At 43.5% G+C, this 23,648-nt stretch overlaps 2 long non-coding RNA genes and 1 pseudogene across 2 annotated transcripts; 1 reads left to right on the top strand and 2 right to left on the bottom strand.

The window, feature by feature from the left end:
- Positions 1 to 23,648, bottom strand: part of LOC111944703 (uncharacterized) — a 224,935-nt pseudogene that overhangs the window by 104,291 nt on the left and 96,996 nt on the right.
- LOC147646990 (uncharacterized) lies at positions 235 to 22,557 on the top strand. The gene is made up of 3 exons (XR_015281686.1): positions 235 to 295; positions 6,923 to 9,123; positions 17,226 to 22,557. It is a non-coding gene; the product is annotated as an uncharacterized LOC147646990 (long non-coding RNA).
- LOC147646991 (uncharacterized) lies at positions 4,681 to 17,238 on the bottom strand. The gene is made up of 2 exons (XR_015281685.1): positions 10,671 to 17,238; positions 4,681 to 10,031 (listed from the first exon to the last, which is right to left on the bottom strand). It is a non-coding gene; the product is annotated as an uncharacterized LOC147646991 (long non-coding RNA).

The following is a 23,648-nucleotide window of genomic DNA, read 5'->3' as shown; positions in this document are numbered from 1 at the left end:
ACTGGCTCTCAGCATGCTCCCAGTTTCTCCCAGTCACCCCCAGTATGGGGGACGATGTTCATGGTATGTTCCCAGTCATTCTCAGATACTCCCAGTATGAGTCCAGTCACTCCCAGTATGATCCAAAACTGGATTGCTGGGAGGCTTCATGGAATCCTGGAGACCATTGTGACACTCTAGGGCCCCATGGAACCGTGGTGACACCAAGTTGGCTGGGAGTGTTGATGTGCTGCAGGGTAGGAGGGCTCTGCACAGGCAGCTGGACAGGCTGGATCCAGGGCCCAAATCCAACAAGGTGAGGTTTAACAAGTCCAAGTGTCAGGTTGTGCACTTTGGCCACAACAACCCCTGCAGTGCTGCAGGCTGGGGACAGAGTGGCTGGACTGCAGCCAGGCAGAAAGGGGCCTGGGGCACTGATGGACAGCAGGCTGGGCATGAGCCAGCAGTGTGCCCAGGTGGCCAAGAAGGCCTATGGCTCCTGGCCTGGATCAGGAACAGTGTGGCCAGCAGGAGCAGGGCAGGGATTCCTCTCCTCTACTCTGCACTGGTTGGGCAGCACCTCGAGTGCTGTGTCCAGTTCTGGGCCCCCAATTGAGGAAGGCCATGGATGGGCTGGAGCGTGTCCAGAGAAGGGCAACAAGGCTGGTGAGTGCTCTGGAGCACACAAGTCCTGTAAGTGATAGTAAAAGGTCTCAAAATGTTAGAAAATTCGGGGACTTAGAAAGTTAGTTAGGTTTGGAAAGGCCTTGGAAAAGTTGGCCCTGGGAAATGTTAGGCCTTGTACTTGTTAAAGATCAGGTCAAACTGCACCTGTGTAATCAGTAGATGATCATGATACAATTGTTAGATATGACTGGATATAATTATTGTTTAAAGAACACGAGGAACAATGTTAGGGGGCTGGGGGGGGGATCAGGAGAAATCCAAGCTTGGGTAAAAACAATGCATACAATAGAACAATGTAAGTTTAATAATTAATATGTAAGTTATATAATGCTAGAGTATAAAAATATGTTCAACTCAAAACCAAGATGGGTTAGATTTGGGTATGTGTACCCCTGACACCCAGATCTCTTAATAAAGCACCTGCATATAATCATTTGTGATTATTTGTGTTCCTGAACGCTAACAATTTCATCTGATTTTACTGGAATTTTGTGAGATATTTGTGGAATTTTCTGGAACTTTTGTGGAATTTTGCGGGACATTGGGAATATTTTGTGGGATTTTTCTGGAATTTTGTAAGATATTGAGGAGACTTGAAGAATTTTGTGGGATTTTTCTTGAATTTTGTGGGATTATCTTGAATTTGGAGGGATTTTTGCTGAATTTTTTGGCATATTGAGAAAATTTAAAGACTTTTGTGGGATGTTTCTGGAATTTTGTAAATTTTTTTGGAATGTTGTGGAATTTTGTGGGATTTTGAGAAGACTTGAAAAATTTTGAGGGATTTTTCTGGGATTTAGGGGAAATTTGTGGAGATTTTGTGGGATGTTTCTGGAATTTTTGGGGATTTTCCAGGAATTTTCTAAGATATGGAGATTACGTGGGATGTTTATGAAAATCTGGAATTTTGAAAAAATTTAAATAATTTTGTCAGATTTTTATGGAATTTTGAGGGATTTTGGGGAGGCATGAAGAATTTTTACGTATTTTTCTAGACAGTGTGGAAATTTGTAAAGGTTTTGTCAGATGTTTCTGGAAAGTTGCGGAATTTTGTGAGATTTTGTGGGATTTTGAGGAGACATGAAAAATTTTGAGGGATTTTTCTTTGATTTTGTGGAAATTTCTGGAGATTTTGTGGGATGTTCCTAGAATTTGGTAAGGTTTTGAGAAGATTTACAAATTTTGTGATATGTTTGTGGAATTTTATGTGATTTTTCTGGAATTTTGTGGGATGTTTGTGGAATTTTATGGAATGTTTGCGGAATTTTGTGGGATTTCTTCTGGAATATTGTGAAATTTTGAGGAATTATGTGGGATTTGGAGGAGACTTGAAGAATTTTGAGGAGATTTTCTTAGATTGTGTGGAAATCTGTAAAAGTTTTGTGGGATGTTTCTGGAATTTGGTTGGGTTTTGAGAAGGTTTAGGGAATTTGGTAAGGTTTCTCTCTAATTTTATAGATTTTTTTCTAGAATGTTGTTGAATTTTCTGGAATTTGGTGAGATTTTGAGGAGACTTGAAGAATTCTGAAGAGATTTTCTAAGATTGGAAATTTGTGGGGATTTTGTGGGGTGTTTCTGTAATTCAGTAAGGATTTTAAGAAGAATTTTTTGGGATTTTGTGGGATGTTTGTGGAATTTTTTGGAAATTGGAAGAGATTTTGTGGGATGTTTCTGTAATTTGGTAGGGTTTTGAGAAGAGTTAGGGAATTTGGTAGGGTTTCTCTGTAATTTTATGGATTTTTTGGAATGTTGTGGAATTTTCTGGAATTTGGTGAGATTTTGAGGAGACTTGAAGAATTTTGAGGAGATTTTCTTAGATTGTGTGGAAATTTGAAAAGGTTTTTTGGGTTGTTTCTGGAATTTGGTAGGGTTTTGAGAAGAGTTAGGGAATTTGGTAAGGTTTCTCTGTAATTTTATGGATTTTTTGGAATGTTGTGGAATTTTCTGGAATTTGGTGAGATTTTGAGGAGACTTGAAGAATTTTGAGGAGATTTTCTTAGATTGTGTGGAAATTGGTAAAGGTTTTGTGGGATATTTCTCGAATTTGATAGGGTTTTGACAAGTTAGGGAATTTTGTGAGATGTTTTTGGAATTTGGTAGGGTTTTGGGAAGATTATGGGAATTTGGTGGGATGTTTGTGGAATTTTGTGGGAATATTTTGGACTGTTGTAGAATTTTCTAGAAGTTTGTGAGATTTTGAGGAGTATTGATGAATTTTGAGGAGATTTTCTTTGATTGTGTGGAAATTTGTAAAGATTTTGTTTTATGTTTCTGTAACTTGTTAGGGTTTTGAGAAGATTATGGGAATTTGGTAATGTTTCTCTGGAATTTAATGGATTTTTTGGAATGTTGTGGAATTTTCTGGAATTTGGTGAGATTTTGAGGAGACTTGAAGAATTTTGAGGAGATTTTCTAAGATTGTGTGGAAATTTTTAGAGATTTTGTGTGATGTTTGTGGAATTTTTTGGAAATTGCAAGAGATTTTGTGGGATGTTTCTGGAATTTGATAGGGTTTTGAGAAGAGTTAGGGAATTTGGTTGGGTTTCTCTGGAATATTATGGATTTTTCTGGATCTTTGTTGGATATGTATGAAACTTGCTGAATTTTGAGGTATTTTTCTTAGATTGCCGGGAAATTTTTAAAGGTTTTCTTGGATGTTTCTGGAATTTGGTAGGGTTTTGAGAAGATTATGGGAATTTGGTAGGGTTTTTCTGGAATTTAATGGATTTTTCTGGATCTTTGTTGGATATGGATGAAACTTGCAGAATTTTGAGGTATTTTTCTTAGATTGCCTGGAAATTTTTAAAGGTTTTGTGGGATGTTTCTGGAATTTGGTAGGGTTTTGAGAAGAGTTAGGGAATTTGGTAAGGTTTCTCTGGAATTTAATGGATTTTTATGGAGTGTTGTGGAATTTTCTGGAATTTGGTGAGATTTTGAGGAGACTTGAAGAATTTTGAGGAGATTTTCTTTGATTGTGTGGAAATTTGTAAAGATTTTGTTGGATGCTTCTGTAATTTGGTAGGGTTTTGAGAAGAGTTACGGAATTTGGTAGGGTTTCTCTGGAATTTTATAGACTTTTTCTGGAATGTTGTTGAATTTTCTGGAATTTGGTGAGATTTTGAGAAGACTTGAAGAATTTTCAGGAGATTTTCTTTGATTGTGTGGAAATTTGCAAAGGGATTTTGGGATGTTTCTGGAATTTGGTAGGGTTTTGAGAAGATTATCGGAATTTGGTAGGGTTTTTCTAGAATTTTATGCATTTTTTTGGAATGTTGTGGAATTTTCTAGAATTAGGTGAGATTTTGAGGAGACTTGAGGACTTTTGAAGAATTTTTTTAGATTGTGTGGAAATCTGTGGGGATTTTGTGGGGTGTTTCTGGAATTTGTTATGGTTTTGAGAAGATTTAGGGAATTTTGTGGGATTTTTGTGGAATTTTGTTGAATGTTTGCGTAATTTTGTGGTATTTCTTCTGGAATTTTGTGGGATTTTGAGGAGACTTGAAGAATTCTGAGAAGATTTTCTAAGATTGTGTGGAAATTTTTAGAGATTTTGTGTGATGTTAGTGGAATTTTTTGGAAATTGCAAGAGATTTTGTTGGATGTTTCTGGAATTTGGTAGGGTTTTGAGAAGATTATGGGAATTTGGTAAGGTTTCTCTGGAATTTTATAGATTTTTTCTGGAATGTTGTTGAATTTTCTGGAATTTGGTGAGATTTTCAGGAGACTTGAAAAATTTTGAGGAGATGTTTTTAGATTGTGTAGAAATTGGTAAAGTTTTTTTTTTATTTTTCTGGAATTTGGTAGTGTTTTGAGAAGATTTAGGGAATTTTGTGGGAGGTTTGTGGAATTTTGTGAGATTATTTTTCACTTTTGTGGGATTATTTTGGTATGTTGTAGTATTTTGTAGAATTTTGTGGTATTTTGTTGGGTTTAAAGGAAGATAAGCACCCTGACTCGCTCCAGCACAGGCGGCTATCCCAACCGCGCGTTCCACCTCCCACTGCATCAATGTGATGGATGGCGAAAATGGCGATTTATTACAGGGAAACTTAACATTTTATAGCCTGGGTTCACTGTGTTACTCCCATCTGCATACGTCACACCTAGGTGCTATTAGCTAATTGCAAGAGAACTTACTATCTTAGCAGAGAGGGGGTCTGCTAACTTTCCGTTACATCCCAAATTCTTCCGCAGCGCCAGGCCCTAACTACAACATATTTCCCCCCTCTCTATAACTAACTAATTTCCTAAAATATAAGGTGTATTAGTCTTTGAAATTCTAATGTTATTTTATATATGTATCTCTAAGCACTTTATCTATTTATCTATATTAAAAAGTTTTTAAAAGTAAATAATATAAAATTGAGTAAAATATATAATACATTCTACTTAACTAAAAACTAAAAACTTATAAAATAGATACTACAATTTTCATTGGTAAATATAAAACACATGCAATGACTAAGTATACTTTAAAACATTTGCTGCCTTTCTATAAACAAAATGTTAACTCTTTCTAATCGGTTTTTAACAAAGGACACAAGCTTATTCAAAATACATGGTCCAAAAATTAACACGAGTAAAATCATCACAACTGGTCCAATCAGGGTAGACACCAGGGTGGTTAGCCACGGAGCTTGATCGAACCAGGATTGGAACCAGTTTTGCTGAGCTTCTCTTTCTGCTTTTCGCTGAGACAGCCTGTCTCGTAGTTCTGCCATGGTGTCTCTCACTACTCCGGTGTGGTCAGCATAGAAGCAGCACTCTTCTTTCAGGGCAATGCAGAGGCCTCCTTGCTGCATGAACAGAAGGTCGAGACCCCGCCTGTTTTGCAAAACAACTTCAGAGAGTGAGGATACTGATTTTTCTAGAAAGGATATGGATTTCCCAATTCTCTGTAGATCTTTATCTACAGTCATTTGTAGCTGAGAGAGGCTCTGACTCTGGGTTACCAGAGCGGAGACACGCGTGACTGCACTGGTCGCTCCCAAGCCGAGCAGCATTGCTATTGACAGTCCTGTCAACAGCTCCCTTTTCTGAAGGCGGCCTGCTCGCTCAAGGTACTGGTTCATTTCTTCTTTGGAGTGGTAAAGGACTCTGGGAATGATAACAGCTAATACACAAAAGTCAACAGAGGAATTTAAGCTTTGGGTATAAATGCAAGGGCTTAGCCCACTGCGGTTACAAACCCACAGGCCAGACAAGGGGGCGATTGCCCATTTCTTGGATTTGTCTACTCGCACGATGGTCACACAAACTTTTTTATCAACAACAGTGGCTTCGCCTACACAAAACCCTTGCCCTGTCATGTGGCTGATGGTGATTCTGCGAGAAGGTGGCTCACTGCGACACTTGACTGGGGCTTCTGCATTAACCCACAGCGGCCGGTTATTAAGGGCCACTGCCTCATAGTAAGGGGGCTGTGTGTCATAACACAGCCAGGAGGATTCTGTGGCATTAGGGTTGGATTGATTTAGAGGTAAAAAGGTGGCATCTAACATTCGATAGAGCGAATCGAAAGCAGCGGCTTCAGATCTTTGGGGAGAAGCCTCTTGCTTATGCTGCAGGTATAGACTATTAGATCGTGGGTTCTCAGCCTGTACTACAAGGTTGGGACCAACTGCTTCAGGCATTATAACTGGGAGCCAGATAATTTGTACTACTTCACCGGGATTTTTACCAAGTTTGTGCAAAAATACCGACCACATTCTTCCGGTGGTCCAGCCCACATCTGCTGGCTGCAGAACCTGCATGACCATTTGGTGACAAACTTTAGATTGATCATCATAAAAGCCATAAAACACTTGCCCTATAGAGTTAAACTTGGGACGCATACAGCCTGCTGGACCCCAGGTTACTTGCAGAAACTCGTCTGCTTTTGGTGGTGCCCACCTGTTACTCAGGACTATTGTTTCACATCCCCAATAGCCACAAAACCAATACCCTGGCTGGCGGCAGTAGTCTTTGCCTGGGTTAGAGGCTGGGCACCAGTATGACTGGTACAGCTCAAAGTGAGGGTGGATGTTATGAGTTACTATACCAGGGAAAATGTCTTGGATGAGCACAAAGAACCTTGGGGTGCCTGCTGTGACTACTTCTTGGATCACATAGTTTGAGGCACGGTGTAAGATCCACCTGAACGGTTGATGTGAGTTATATTCTGCACCAACCTGCTTGCTGCTAACAAGTGCTTGAAAATCTTGTAATCTTGAAAACAAGATTACACACAAAAGTTGTTGTCGCTTGGGTTTCACAGGCTCAGGAGTTTTGGGCGTCTTCAGGTTGTCTGGTGGTTCATCGCGTCCCTCTGGAAGTGGAGCATATGCATCACGCGGGAGCCCAATGATCAGGTCCTGCAAACAAAACTTCAGAGTTTTTGTCAGTTTCATTTTTAAGGTCTGGTTTTATTGACTTAAGTGGACACCACTTCACTTTACTATCTCTCTTCACTGCAGCGTACCCTCTCCCTGTGAGTACTAATCTCCAACCTTGCTCCCACTCCCCCAACTCATTTCTGATTATGACCTGCGGGCCCTCTTCTAGAGCTCGAGTGGCCCAGTGTTTTTGGGAGGGACTGTTTATTTCATCTCCCCTAGGGAATTGGTTCAGTGCTAACAGTGCAGTTGCTAGCAAGCGCGCTTGGTCTGCCTGGGGAATGGAATTGTTAAAGCTTTCTGACTTTGCTAACACTTCTAGCTTGGCTTTCAAGGTTTGGTTTGCTCGCTCAACGATGGCTTGTCCTGTGCTATTGTACGGGATGCCTTGTACTAGCATGATACCCCATTTGGAGGCAAATTCCTGGCTCAGCTTTGAGATAAATTTGCATCATTGTCCGTTTTAATTTGCTTGGGGATGCCGAGCCAAGCCATGGCTGTTAGCCAATGCTGGAGAGTTGCTTTGGAGTTGGTTTTCAGGTGCTGCGTGGCAACAATCATTCCGCTGTATGTATCCACTGTTACTGCAAGCCATGCTCGGGGTTTCAACAGCTGGCACAATGTAAAGTCTGTTTGCCATATCTCTGAGGCTTTTAGGCCTCTGGGGTTGATTCCACAGGACCACAGTGGTGCTTTTTGGCAGTGAGGGCAGGAAGCTACTACATGTTTTGCATCAGCAACTGAGATTTCACATCTCTTTGCTAGTGCTTTGGCTCCGATGTGCACGGTTTCGTGTAGCTGACGAGCTTCTTGTAGGGTCCACAATCCTTTTGCGGCAGCATCTGCCTTGTCGTTGCCGACTTGGAAGAACCCTTTAATTGGATTGTGGCTGTCAACATGGATGACTGATAATGGTACCTTTTCGAGAGGAGAGCGCTTCTTCTAGCATCAGAGCTGCTGTAGATGTTGATATGCCGGGTCCTGACATAGCCAGGCAAAGCTTGGCTACAAACATTGAATCAGTTACAATGTTAAGATGCTCTGTTTGAAACAGTCCGCATGCCAGTACCACAGCTGCTACTTCCAGTTGCTGTACTGAGAGTGTATGATCAGTCGCTTTGACACAGTGCCACTCGTCCTCTGATTGCCACACTGCAGCCGCAGTGGAGGTTGTTGAGGATGCATCTGTGAAAACTGTTGGTCCTGGCTGGGGCTGGTCCATGACTTTTTGTGGTAGGTCCATGTTGACAACAGCTAGCATCTGAGTCCAAGGGGGCTTTGCAGAATACTGAATCTCTCCGCCGAACCCAACTAGGGCTGTCACCAGGTATTCTGACATCATTGTTGACTGTGTAGAGAGTTGCTTGTGAAAAGGCAGGAATATTTTTGCTGGCTCAATACCAAGATGTTTCAGGGCAAGTTTTCTGCCTTTCATAATGAGGCTGCTGAGGTATTCAGCTCCTGGGGAAAATGCACATGTCTGTTATCCCAGGACTATCCACTGTATTTGGGTGGGCTTTTTCTGGGGGGCCTTGAGCCAGTGCTCCTACCCCCCCTCCCTTTGTGAAGTGCACGTACAGATCGAGTGGTACCTGGGGCTTCCACCTGGCGAGAGAACTTACAGATACTTGCTGTTCGATAAAGTCAAGAGAGTCCATTGCTTCTGCTGTCAGGGCTTTGTGTTCCCATGGATTTTTCCCTCTCAGGAGATCATACAGGGGGGTCATCTTCTCAGGTGGGATTAGGACGATGTTGCGGAGCCATTGCAGGGATCCCACCAGCTGCTGCACGTCATGGAGCGTTTTGATGTCCCGACGGATCTTTATCTGGGGAGGGGATATGTAAGAATCTGTGATCCCTACCCCCAAAAAGGTTACACATGGCCCCTTTTTTATTTTTGCACTTTCAATTTCAAAGCCATTTGCTTTTAGAGTCTCTGTGATTGTTGACACTAACCGGTCTACCTGACCTCCTGAGGGTGCAGCAATCAGGATGTCGTCCATGCACTGGATGATGGTCACAGCTGAGTTGTTATGACGAATCGGTGCCAGCGCTCGGTCGACTGTGATTTGGCAGACTGTAGGTGAGTTGACCATTCCCTGAGGCAGCACTTTCCACTGAAAGCGTAGGTTGGGGCGCTGGCTGTTTGGAAACACCACTGAGAAAGCAAACCGCTCCCTGTCTTCTTCATGTAGGGGTATAGAAAAGAAACTGTCTTTGATATCAAGAACAGCACAGGATTGGCCTTCCGGCACCATAGAGTTCATAGGTAACAATGTTTGAACAGGTCCCATGGGTTGAATTTTCTTATTCACTTCACGTAAATCGTGGAGGAGGTGAAATCCTTCTCTGGATCACTTAGGGATTACAAAAACAGGAGTATTCCACGGGCTGGTAGATGGCTCTATGTGACCTTGTTGTAATTCACGGTTAACTAACTCAAGAAAGGCATCTAATCGAGGCTTGGACAGGGGCCACTGCTCGACCCACACCAGGTCGGATGATTTTCAGGAAAGCCTGATTGGTGGCAGCAGGTATGCAGCAGTGGCCCTTAAGGTAAATTTGTCACCCTGGCTTTTAGCAAGGCTAGGGCATCTCTCCCCAGCAATGCTGGGATTCCTATCATGACACACGGGAAGAGGGCAATAGTTTTTTCTGGCCCTTTTTCTGTGTGGAGTGTAATGGCTATTAGCTGTGCGCTTCTCCGAGCCCGTGACAACCCTCCAACCCCGCCCACCATGGGGGCATCTTCTAGTTTCCAGAGAGGAGGCAAATTTGTTTCCAGAATGACTGTGACATCTGCCCCAGAATCAATTAGAAAAGGAACACTGATGGACCCAGAGGGGATACTTTGATCACCTGAGATGTCATAAAGAGTGCAGATCCCCCATACAACTGGTGGGTTGTCACACCTTACAGCGAGGGCCACCCTGGGGTCATGTCCCCCAAGTGTGATCCCTGCTGTCCCTGAGGCAGATAACGCAGGGTTGGCTGATGTCCTAGTTTAGGGCAAATCAGGAAGGAAAACTCCAAATGGGGATCTCCACAGGGAAATGCCCCTCCCCACCAACGGGTCTGGGAAAAGGAAAAAAATTCCATGGAGAGAAATGGAAAAAGCTGTTTATTTAACAGAAATTGAGTAATATTAAATAATAAAACCTCTTGCTGTTCGATGGGATGGTAAGTCTAGGAAGAAAAGTCTTTTTTTCATGTGGTGTAGCTCGGCTCGCTCAGGTTCTTATCAGTCCCTCCGGCGCTGGAAAAGTGCCGAGGCCCAGGCCCCGGTGGGCCACAGGCGTGAGCTCCTGGGGTTTGGCTGGGTGTTCAGTCCGGAGCAGGCTTGCACAGATCCAAGAAAACTGGAAAAAAACAAAGGTCCAGGGAACTCCTCTGCCTCAGCTAGCTAAAACTAACTAAAAGCCAGAGAGAAGCTCTGTCCCGCTGTCTGTCTGTGCTGCAGACACCACAGTCCAGGAGCCGGGTGTGTGGGAGTGATGTTTTTCTTTAACACACTGCGCGCTTCTTCTTCCCTCTCTCTTGCTCTCAAAGCCAGTCTTAAAGGTGCAGAACTTAATATATAACATAAACCAGACGATTGGGGATACCAGTATCATAAAGTCACCCCAGGACAGCTGAGCAACTGGCTGGGTTATGAAAATGGTCGCCTCTCGGGGGGGTATTGGGTTCGGGAGCAGCTCGGTTCTTGTAGGATTGGCATAGCTGGGCCGCCTCGCATCCCAAGTGGGAGAGAACTGGATGCGGCCCTGCTGTCCTCTCCCCCTCCTGTTTCCCTGAGCCTTGGATCTGCATTCTCTGGCAAGGTGCCCCTTTTTTCCACAGGCCCAGCATAGTCCTTTAAACTGGCTCTGCTGTGAGGTGGGCATTGCCAGGGACCCTCCTTTTTTGCAATTTGCAGCAACATGACCTGCCTGACCGCATTTGAAACATGCCATCACATTAGCAACTGCTGTGCAGATTTCAGTTTGAATCGGAACTGCCTGCTCCTCCCTTGCAACATGTTTAATCATCTCTGCAATATTTGCCCCTGCTGATAGTGATCAGAGAATTTCTTTGGTTGTTGAATTGCACTGCTGTCGTAAGCAGTCTGCCCTGACTGGGCCTTTTGCCTTTCCTCTGGGGGAAGGGAAGAGGAGTCAACAGCTACCTGAAGGTGGTCTACAAATTTTGTAAAGCTCTCACTCTCTCTTTGTTTTATTGTGGCCCACGGTGATGGCTTAGCAACTACTCTAGAGGCCAAGCGAATAGCTTCTCTGGCTGCACGAGTGGTTATCATAACTTCATGGGCTCGCATACTCTGGGCTTGTGCCTGAGGTGTAGTCATGGCTGGGTCTGTGCCCATTAATCGTGGCAGGCTGGAACCATGTAATGGATGGTCTGCCCCAGTTATTCGGGCTAGGTATCTGGCACAGTTGTCTTCCCAATCTTGTTTAAAAACAATCATCCCTGCTCCATCAAAAAACATTCTGCAAGTGTGTTTTATATCAAAAGGGAGCAGGTCGTCACCTCCAAAAAGACCATCGATAAGGGAGGTGACCATGGCTGAATTAAGCCCTTTTTCTGAAACTGCTTTAACAATCGCTTTAACTTCTTTAGGATTTATTGGTGAGTAAACCCTCTGCCCCGCCTCAGACACCCTGACTGGGAATACTAACGCATCTGGGGCAACCCAGGTGGCACATTCTGCTCTTATTTGTCCCCAGTCTGTGAGAGGGGTGTCCTCTCTCAGTTCTTTTTTAATGTTGGGGGGGGTGTTCTTGTTTATCTTTATTGTTTCCTCTTCTGAGGAGTCAGGCTCTGAGCATTCATCACTACTATCTCCGTCAGAGTCAGAGCTCGACTGGCTGGCTACTTCCTGTTTGCCGTGCCTTTTTGTTGGGCTTCGGCCCCGCCTACCACCCCTGTGGGCGGGCTGTTCCCTCCCCCCTGGTTCCACTCCGCCTCCACCCCGCCTTTCACCCCACCTTTCCCTCCGCCCCTCACTCCAGGCTCTGACCCGCCCTTTGCTCCCCCTCCTTTCCACTGCCTTTGCATTCCAAGCATTCTGCACGCATCCTCCGCTTTCTTCTCTACATTTCTTATCTCTCTCAACCCTCCGACTGTACCCATCTTCCAAGGCCAGCTTCTGTTCCTTGTTAAAGACATATTTTTCCTGCTCCGTAACATTTTTCTCAGCGCCATCTTTAAGTCCAAGGGGGGATGTGTCTCCCCTTACTTTCTTTGCTACATTTCTGGCTTCTTCTGTTAAATTTTTCCAAAAATCTCTTGCTTTCTGTTGCCCTTCTGAGGGCGGCTTAGGGTCTGGGGTTTTAGGAGGCATATCGTCCTCCTGTGTCCCCTTCTGCTCAGCTGAGCTGCTCTCATCTGGGGGCTCTAAAGTTTGTGTTGTAGCACTAACTCCTAGTTTTGGGGTGACCAACAGACAGCTTTTTGCTGCTGTCCAGGTTTCTTGCTTTTGTCTAGCTTTTTTCAAGGCCTTAACGACCTTCCCCCACAACTTAAAATGTTTCATATTATCAGAATCTACAGTTTCATTAGCCAGAGCTCTGGTACATTTCTCCCACACCTCAGGGTGAAGAATGTCCACTGGCTGTTCTATAATACCCATTTGTAAAAGCTGTGTGACAGCAAGCACAAATCTTTAGATTTACAGTCTACACCCCACTGCTTATATAGTTCAGATACGACCTTTATCAGTGATTCCATCGTCGTTCAAGATGCAGGGACGTCTCCCTCGTCAGGAAGGGTCCAGCCTGTCCTGACCTCTGCTCCTGTTTTTTCAGGGATTCCTCGCTTTCTGGATTTTTTTCCCGCTTTTCTTCCCGGGTTTTCGGCACCAATTGTAGGTTTTCCAAGCAAGGCAAACACCCCAATTCAGAAGCCAGCACCGTGGCCTCCCCCCCTGGCCACCCTGGCCAATCTACCCACAAGACATCAATGTGATGGATGGCGAAGCAAGAGCGTTTATTGCAGGAGAATTTGACCTTTTATAACCTAGGGTCATTGTGTTACTCCCATCTGCTTACGTTACACTTAGATGCTATTGGCTAATTGCAAGAAGCCTTGCTATCTTAACAGAGAGGGGTTTTTGCTAACTTTCCGTTACATTCCGAAATCTTCCGCATCGCCAGGCCTTAAACTACAACAGACACCCCAACAATCGCAGCCTGTGCATCTCTGGCAGCGCTGTCCAAAGGCTCCTGGAGCTGCAGCAGCCTCAGGGCTGTGCCCATTCCCTGGGGAGCCTGGGCAGTGCCCCAGCCTGCTGTGGGGGAAGAAGCTTTTGTTGATCTCCAGCCCAGACCTGCCCTGGCCCAGCTCCAGCCATTCCCTCGGCTCCTGTCCCTGCTCACCTGGGCAGAGATCAGAGCTTGCCCAGAGAAGCTGTGGCTGCCCCTGGATCCCTGGAAGTGTCCAAGGCCAGGCTGGACGGGGCTTGGAGCAGCCTGGGATAGTGGAAGGTGTCCCTGCCCATGGCAGTTGATGAAATGATAAGGTTCACTTAGGTTTAAGGTCTCTTCCACACCAAGGCATTCTGTGATTCTGTGATTTTGGGAGAGATGCTGAAGTGCTGGCTCAGCTTAATCTCAGTGAATGTCTGGACCCAGCAGCAGCCATGAGTGGGGTCATCTCCTCCTCCCTCTCGATGTGGCTGTAACTCACCCAGGGGCAGTGTTATAAATGAAATTGAAATTTGGACAACTAGGTCTATTGGGTTAACAGGAGTTTAATAACAAGGAAAAAAATGATACAATTTAGTGAATTGCATACAAGAATACAATTTAATAAAAGAATACAATTTAGTGGATTGAAGAGCAATTTGATACAGAAGGAATACAATTTAGTAAAAGTGTACTATTTAGTGAATATATTCATATTCATATATACATATATGTTGCAATCCTCCTCCCGGTGGGACCCCTCTGTCCCACACCCCCGTGGTGAGAGCCCTGCTTGTCTCAGAACACAGGCGGCGGAGGGGGTCCTGGAGTGGCTACAACATGGACTCAAAGTATCTAGACACAGGAAGCTCAAACTTCCTGGAATAATCCCGGGTTTACTGTCTGTCGTCCATCTGGGGCAAGAGAGAGAGCGAAATGCTGTGGGTCTTACCTCTTATACCAGGGGGCAGGGGTGATTAGGGGATACAGGGAGGTTACAGCCAATAGGAAGGGGAAGGGAAAGAAGGTTTTCAGGTAGGAACTAACATTACACAAACCAGAGGTGAGTTTTACCCTTGGGAGATACCAAGATTTTTAGATGCACTACAACACCTTACACTTTTCTGTTATACAAAAATGATAAACATGCATTTGAGTAAGAGGTAGGTTATTTCTAAAAAAAAAAAAGAAACAGAATTTTTTTTTTAAAACATATTCACATCCAAAGTATGCTGGTCAGAGGCTAGAAAAGTTTCTTCTCTCTCTCTCTCCAGCAGCGTCTTCTCTTGGAAGCAACAGCCACTTGCTTCTCTTCTCTTCTTGCTGGGGCTGGATTCTTTGGAACAAAAGGTTTTACCCATTTCTGAGGAATCCATCGGGGGCCTGTGGGGGTGGATACACACACGTAACCACACCCCCAGGTAACAAGTTCATAGGGGCCCTTGGTTTGCCAAGTTTCAGGGTCCCTGATTAAAACTGGTGGACACTGTGACAATTAAAACTGATCACCCCTGTTAAAATGCCGAGTTACAGGAGGATTCATGTATTCAAATGAGCAGTTTAGGAAGTTAATGGTAAACAGAGCTTTACAGAGTTTCTGTTGTGGAGACATTCACGCTGCCTCACTACCTTGCCTGGCTAAGACTTGTTTGAGTGTCTGCTGTGTACGCTCGATTACACCTTGACCTGTGGGGGAATGGGGGATGCCAGTTTTGTGTTTCACTCCCCACTGCTGGACAAATTCCAGGAACTCCTTGGACTTATATGCTGGGCCATTATCTGTTTTAATTTCTTTAGGGATTCCCAACATGGAAAAGGCCTGTACTAAGTGTTGTTTGGCATATATAGACTTTTCTCCTGCATGAGCAGAGGCATACACTGCTCCTGAGTATGTATCAATGCGCACGTGTACATACTTAAGGCGACCAAAACTGGGGATGTGAGTGGTATCTGTTTGCCACACTTCACGGCTCTTAAGGCCCCGGGGATTAACCCCCAGGCCTAATGATGGCACTGCCTCAAGCTGACAATTGGGACAGGTAGCCACGATGGCTTTAGCCTGATCCTGTGGCAGCTGGAACTGACGAATAAGTCCTGGCACATTTTGATGGTATTGCTGGTGACTTATTTTTGCCTGTTGGAACACATCTGGGAGACGTGCCTTTTCAGCTGGAGCAGCAAGGGAATCCGCCTTCCAGTTCCCCACAGCAATTTCACCTGGCAACGGGGTATGCGACCTTATATGCATCACATAGAAAGGTTGTTCTCTATTCGAGACCAAGTAAATCAGTTTTGAAAGCAATCTAAAGAGATGTTCATTCTCAATGTCCTTGAGAACTGCCTGTTCCGCTCTGGACACCACTCCTGCTACGTAGGCTGAGTCAGTAACCAAATTAATCGGTTCTGAAAATTTTTCAAAGGCTCTCACGACCACAGCCAGTTCAGCTATCTGGGGTGACCCCTCTACAAACTCAACATCAGCTTCCCAAAGCTGAATCTGTGGATTTCTCCAAATCATCACCGACTTGTGGGATGTCCCAGATGCATCAGTGAACACTGTGAGAGCTTTGAGTGGCCTTCAGCTCCTTTTCTCATGAGGAATGAGATGGTATTCCTCATGAAACAATTTGTGTGATGGTGCATGAACTGAAATTTGCCCACTATAGCTGTTCAGACTGGAGGTTAGCATTGCTCTGCAGCAGATGCTCAAACATCTCTTTGGTCAGTGTCTCAGGGGAGTTTCTGCTTTCTCCAGAGAGCCTGACTGGGAGGTGCCTACACATAAAGTCACAACCTGCCAGTTCCTGCAGCCTAACCCTGGCCTTTTGAATCAGCTGAGCCATCAGCTTTTGTGGCTTGGTGATAGTTTTGGGTCTTTGATGGGAGAGGAAAATCCATTCTATTATTAAGAGTGAATTTCTCTGCCCCTCGGCCCATTGGAATATTAACCCATGTAGGTGTGGCAATTTCCCGAAGACAATAAATTTGAAAGGCAGCTCCGGTTTGAAGCCGTGTGCCTGTCTTTCTGTCAAGGCCTTTTGTGCCTTTTCAATTACAGTTTTTGCTTCTGGAGTCAGCTCCCTTGGAGACAGCAGCTCTCTCTCCCCTTTCAATAAATTGAGTAGGGAACTCAGGTCTTCATTCGTGAGACCTAACCATGGTCTGACCCAGTTTAGTGACCCACATAGAGAATGGAGATCTGCTAGAGTTTTAGGATTACCAATAATTTCCAATTTTTCTGGAACAACAGTCCGTGCAGTAATTTCCAGGCCCAGGTATTTCCTTGACCATGAATGAGTCAAGCAGATAATGTCTTCAGACATTTTTGCTTGACTGATTCATGAGCAAAACTGTGTTGCTTAAGGCAATTAATAAAAAGATAAGGCACAAACAAAATGGCTAACTGATCTTATTCAAAAACCTTATCTTCCTCAGAAGTTCTCAAACTTCTGTAATAAACAACCCTCTCTCTTAAAGTTCTCAGTTCATAAATTTTGCACGTTGTTAATTCTTCAGTGTTTGGGATGTTGAATGCTGTCTTCACATGAAATCACGTCTGCGTGCTGACTGCTCGATTTCTGGTGTCTTCTTCCTCTTCTTGTTTCCCAGTTCAATACAGTTTCATACACTTTGTGGGAACCCACTTTGGTCCTGCACCTGTGGAGACACAAACATACCCTTTTCCCCAAGTTATTAATTGAAATGGACCTTCAATTTGCTTTGATTCTAAATTTCTAATCAAAACTAAAAGTTTCTCCTTTAGTTTTGCCTAGGTACTATTTGAGAAATGATTAATAATCAGTGGAATTGGCTCTGCAAAAGAGCTATTCAGAAAGTTCAAAACTTACAGTGCTTTATTCAATCGCATCTGGGGTGTAGCTTCTGCCTGTCTTCTTCCCTGCCTATCTAAGATAGATTTTAAAGTATGGTGTGCTCTTTCAATAATTGTTTGACTCATTGAAGAATGGGAAATGCCAGTAGTGTGATAAATACCCCATTTTTTCAGAAATTCATCAAGAGCACAATTCTTGTATGACGCTGCCCCTGCCGCGGCCTTTCCTGCCCTGGCTAGCTCTGCCTCACTGACTGCTGGCAGCGTCAGGAGTGGGGAATGATCTGGGAGCTGTTTGTCCCAGACTGAACCTTCAGAGCCCTTAAGCCTTCAGGCCCTGCGGTCTCAGCGCATCGTGGGTGCTCGGTGGAGGAATGGAGGAGGCTCAGAGTCCAAGAATCTTCCCAGAAACCGGATTTATTGAAGGAACAGGAACAGTGGACGGTGAAGGGACTGGAAAGGTCAAAGGCAGGACAAACTGAGCAAGGAGCACCTCTGTGCGACACAGTTTAAGGTGGGGAGGGTACAAACTCAGGAACCAATCAGGGCATCTTAGGGGAGGAGTTGGGGGGAGGGTTTACAATGTTGGGGACCACTAGGGACAACACGTAGGAGGGACGGCAGTTACAACACCAATGGGGCTTTGAGGAAGGGTTGAGAGGCAGGGAAGGAACTAGAACAAGAGGTGGGGTTTACATGGATTGATAGGGCTCGGGGGCAAGATCAGGGTGATGGATGGGGAACAATCTGGAAAAAGGGGACAGGGTTTACAATAATTGACAAGTGGGTGAAACCAACACAGAACCGCGGGGGGACAACAGGAACAAACCAACAAATTGTATAAATAAAACTAATCGACTGCCTGCAACACTTGTATGTTGGACCATTATCCATTTTAATTTCTTTAGGTACACCCAAGGATGCAAATGCCTGTAAGAAATGTTTACATGCATGTTTTGCTGTTTCACTGTGTGAAGAGAGGTAAAAACTGCACCTGAGAAAGTGTCTACTGATACATGGATATTCTTAAATCTCCTAAAAGATGGATATTTAGTGACATCCACTTGCCATAATTGCACACTCTCCAATCCTCTTGGGTTTACTGCTCCTGTAGACACAGGAGGTTGTGCCAACTGGCAATCTGGGCAAGCATTTATAATGGCTTTTGCTTGCTCTTTTGAAATATGAAAAGTGCGCATCAGTGCTTGAGCATTCTGATGAAAAAATGCATGACTCAATTTTGCCTGTTCAAAAATATTTGGTACGGTGTTTGAAATAATCAGAGTCAATTTACCTGCTCGAGCATTTCCTTCTGCTAAAAACCCTGGGAGAGAAGAATGTGCTCTAATATGTGAAACAAAATACTGATTTTCCCTCTGTTCTATTAGTTGTTGCATATTGACAAGGTAACAATACAGATTTTCATTATCTACTTCTTTCAGAAGAGATCCTTCTATTCTTTTAACAATATTTGCTACATAGGCCGAATCTGTGATCAGATTAAAGGGTTCTTGAAATAACTGAAATGCTCTGACCACTGCAGCCAGTTCCACAATTTGGGGTGAGCCTTGTACTATCTGAATATCTGATTTCCATTTCTTTGTAGTGGTATTCTGCCATGTTATAACTGCTTTGTGGGGTTTTCCTGAACCATCAGTAAATAAAGTTATTGCATTTAATGGTACTTCACTTAGTTTTGGTTTCTCCTTATAACTTAATTTGGACTGCAACAGTTTATGGCTGGAGAAATGACTTGAACCGACTCCTGAGAAATTTAGCAATGCAATCTGTAATTCATCTGATTTTTGCAATGCCCAATCTAAGCAATCTTTTTTCAGAGATAGGTAAATCGTAGTGAAATCTTTACCTGTCATTGTTAATAATCTAGTTCTGGCTCTGATAATTATCTGGGCTGCCATTTCCAATGGAGTACAAATTGTTTTAGGGAATCTGGAGGGTAAGAATACCCATCTTATTATCCGTAAAGGATCTCTCTCTGAATTGTCCTATTGAAATAAAAGACCATACAATTGAATACCCTCCCCTAACACTCCTAAGAAAAAGGGGAGAGTCCTTGAAAATTGATGGGCTTGTTGTTTCTGTAGAACTTAGGAGATATTCTCAAGAGCTCATTGAGCTTCAGGTGTGAGAGTTCTGGGACATCTAATGTTATTGTCTCCTTTAAGCAGATTAAAAAGCAGTGAAAGTTCATCATTTGTGATTCCCAAAGTTGTTCTGACCTGGTTGGTTTCTCTCAGGCGTCGCTGTAATTCTTGCAGATTACTGATTTAAGTTCTTACTTGCATTTTCTGCGGCCTTATTGCTTGTGCTGTGATCTTCCATCCTAAATAGCTCCATGGCAAAATTTCTTGAATTTTTGAAATTGAAATTTTTAATCTTGCTTTTTGAATTTCTAAAAACATGCTGCTGCAAGTCTTCTCGAATTCCTGTTGTGTTGCAGTGGCGATGAGCAGATCATCCATATAATGAATGATCAATGCCTTTGGATGTTTTTCTCTCAGTGGAGACAGGGTTCATGCTATGAACCACTGGCAAATTTTTGGAGAATTGTGGAGGCCTTGGGGTAGCATCACCCAGTGATATCTCTGTAGAGGTTTCATTCTGTTGATACTTGGAACTGAAAAAGCAAATCGAGGAGCGTCTTTTGGATGAAGTGGAATGTTAAAAAAAACAACCCTTGAGGTCAAAGGTCATGATTGGCCAATGTCTTGGGATCATCGAAAGAGATGGAAGTCCGAGTTGAAGGGGTCCCATTTCTTCAATGACCTCATTGATTCTTCTGAAATCATGAATCAGTCTCCATGAACCTGAAGATTTTTTATGAATCACAAAAACTGGGGAATTCCAGGGACTAGCAGTTGGCTTAATATGGCCTTTCTGCAACTGTTCTTGGACTAGTTTCTCAAGAGCACTCGATTTCTCTTTTTCCAGGGGCCACTGGTCCACCCAAATAGGGTCATCTGTCTTCCAGGTCAGCTTCAAGGTGGTGAGTGCCTCAGAGGCCCCTATCAAAAATCCATTTCAATTCTCATTCCCCACTGGGATAGAATGTCTCTTCCCCATACTGTAAAGGGTGTCTGTACAACAAAAGGACAAACAATAGCTGTCTTTTCTTTTGGCCCTGTAATGATGATGTTCGCTCTGTAGGCACAAGGTGTTCCCTCCAATGCCTGAGAGGGCACTCAAGGGAGTTTTTAAACTCCATTCCCCGGGCCAGAGGAGATGTGAAATGACTGTAATAGCAGCGCCTGTATCCATTGTCCCCTGTATCGAGACTGTGTTGTTATGATATGTTAATCTGCAGGTGATTACAGGTCGATCACGGCTTATTTGTTTCACCCAGGTAGCATGAACTTCTGTATATTCATTAACAGATGCAATTCGCACTCTAGTCTTTAACTTGATTGGACTATTTGCATGTGGAGGCAAAGCAATAACTTTGGCTATCAATGTATTCACCAGAAGAGTCAATGGAGGATGTAAGGCTTTAGCTAATACTGTCAATTCTTCATTGTAATTTGCAGAGACAACATATGGATAAATAATAACTCCCAAAATAACACATCTGTCCCTGCCTATTATCAAAAAAATCTTGTCTCTTCCTTGATGCCCCAGTAACTCCTGTATGGAGTACTGCATGATCCTCATTAAGAAAACACACCATTTTTGAAGTCCTCAATTCACATTGTGCACCTGGTGGTAATAAATTTGGATCACTGGGAAATTGACAAATGATCTTGCTGAGAGAGTCAGATTGTTACTCCCCAGTGATCTGATTAGAGAAATTCAATGAAATTGGTATTGAGGGTTTTCCCTTACCACCACTTGTGTCACCACGCAGTGGCTCAACACACTCTTTTTGGAGTTTCCCAGCAGTGCCAGAGGCCTTCCTTCTACATCTGTTTTGGAAAAGCATTGACTAGGATGATGTTTTCTTCTTCGATATCTGGGGCAAAGACTTAGTACTTTTTTCTGCAATATGCAATTATTTTTTATGTGTCCCTGCTTTCCACATTGATAACATATTCTTTTAAAAAGTGTTGCTTCTATTATATCTGTACAATTAACTTTTTGAAAACCTGATTCCATGCTCTTTACAATTTTCTTAAATCCTTCTTGTTGTTCTTCTAGTAACCTTTCAAATTCTTCCGCTGTAACACTTGCAACATGTGGAGTGCTTATCTTACTGCAGGCCTCTATCATTTCTTCAGTTGTTGGGTATCCAGGCAAAGCACTGATGGCACGTCAACATTCTGCATTAGTATTCGCAAAAGCAAGGCCTTGAAGCAAGTGTGGCTCCACTCTTTCTTCCATCACTTGTCCGTCAATTCCTTGTGTGAGGCGATCCACAAAGGTACTGAAAGGCTCTGAAGGGCCTTGCCTTATTTCAGTGTAGATATCTTCTGAGGTTCCAGAGGGTTGAATTTGCAGTAATGTCTTTTCAGCTGCTTCTACAATATCTTGGAGCACTTCTGGAGGTAGATCTATATCTGGGTTTCTGGTTTGTGATATGGGATATCTCCTACCATCTGGGCTATTGTGATATGTGCATATAGTCCCCTTGCATATTTATTTCTCAATTCAAGGAGGGCTTTTCTCCATCTTGAATTCCATAGTATGAATTTTGAGTCTGTAAATATTGTTGAGGGTATATATTTGCAATCATATGGTATCATTTCATGACTGCAAAAGAGACCTTTCAATAATTGTTTAAAGTATGGAGAACCAAGTCCTTTCTTTTCTACTGCATCCAATAGATCCTTTAAAAGTGAACTATCCGCTGGTTCCCATCTTGGGACATCCTCCCTTCTTCCAAATCTCACTGGTAGCACAGCAATATCCTCAATGTTTTCAGGAGCATCTGTTCCTCCCTCTCTTATTTGAGGAAGGGTCCATATTGATCTTTGGTTTTGTTTTTAAAAAAATCTAGGTATTATAGGAAAATCTTGAGATTGTGGGACTGGAGTAGAAATAGGATCCATTAGATCCTGGAAAATTGAAGAATATTGTCATTTTCTTGAAGAGGAGGAATAATTTTTTGAAAACCAGTCTTTTGACTCAGTATTTCAGAAAGCTGAATTATCAGCTTGGAACAAAAAAATCTTGTGTTTTAAATGATGACAGCGGGATTCCTTCACTAGCAATAATGGCTAAAATGTTATCATTTTCCTCATGCTGTGCTTCTATAAATGTAAATGATGAGGAGGACTGCTGTAATATGTTTTTCCCACAAAGTGGCGATGTTGCCTCACAGATCGGCTGTAACTCTGTTGTTACTGCCAAGTCATTTTTACTTACGTTGACAATTTCCAGGAATTGCGATAAAATCTCTAAAAATGCATATTCAGAGGGATAATCCTCTTTAAGAGATGAATCCCTCTCGGCACTAATGACGCTTATGCTAGAGGCTGCTTTAGTAAGCAGGAAGCGCGACTGCTTTCTCCGTTTCCGGATTGTCTTTACGTTTGAGGTGCGCAGACTCGGCATCTGTGCCGGACTGCGCATGCGCGGTTTGGCAGGGGGCATTCCCGATCTCCACTTCAGTGGGTTGGGACCTTCGCGTTATGGATCGCGTCACTGGTCTCCCTGCGGGGCGTGCCTTTGGAGCTTTGGCCAGCCCCCTTCCTTTCCCTGCCCTTTTAAGGAGGTGCTTTGGTATTGGCTCTAATTTCTCCCCACTATGTTCGGGGTCTCCTTCCGGCACGGCCATCCTGCCGTTTCCTGCCGCTCCTTGTGGCTCCTCCTCTTGAGCAGCCTCTGACTCCGCCTGCTGGGCGGGTATATTTGAGCTAGCCTGCTGGGAATGCTCTGTTTCATTAGTCTTTTCCGTTATCATCTCTGGGCTATTATTTTGTCAGAGGGCGGGGAAAGCTCCCTCCCTCGCTCTGGTTCTTCTGATAGAGGTGGATAAGGGGGTTGTTCTAAAGGCGTGGTTTTAGAAACAGCATGGGTATTTTCTAGTACTTTCTTCACCCCTCTGCAATTTCTTCTGCAATAATACTGCAAATTCTACAATAATTTCATAAAGACTCGATGCCATTCCTCATGTCTCCATGCGCGACTTTTTTCTCTCAAATATTGTAGCAGACTGCTCACTTTGCTTTCTGAAGTATCAGCAAAACCTTTCTGGTGTTTCGTTGCCCCTCACTTTCCTCCCTCCTCCCCCATGCACTCCGAAGGCATGGGGGTAGGGGTAACCATGCCGCTGAGGCTTTTTGGAGCTTCCCGATTCTCCAGAAAGGGCAGTTCAATCTCTTCTCTCTCCCCACTTCCCAGGGAAGGCATATAGAAAATGATATTGATACATAACATTAAAAAGAATCACGCAGTTCTATCATATTTCTCGGCACCCATATTCCTGGGATTTTTGATTCTTGCAATTTCATTTTTACATTTGCCCATATACATGGTTGAAATATTTGCTCTTCAGTTACATTAGGGTAGTTCTCTTTTCCACAATAACAACAATTCTAAATCATTCCTAGGAATTTTATAATGATATTGCTCAATAATGATCTCTAATTTTTCTAAGTTTGCCTGTTCTCCTTTAGAGATTTTTGATCCCATCTCGTAAGG

This window comes from Cyanistes caeruleus, unplaced genomic scaffold, assembly GCF_971803275.1.
Source record: "Cyanistes caeruleus unplaced genomic scaffold, bCyaCae1.hap1.1 HAP1_SCAFFOLD_69, whole genome shotgun sequence".
Classification (NCBI taxonomy): Eukaryota; Metazoa; Chordata; class Aves; order Passeriformes; family Paridae; genus Cyanistes; species Cyanistes caeruleus.
Note: the sequence above shows the minus strand (reverse complement) of the source record. Positions and strands in the feature narration are given on the sequence as shown.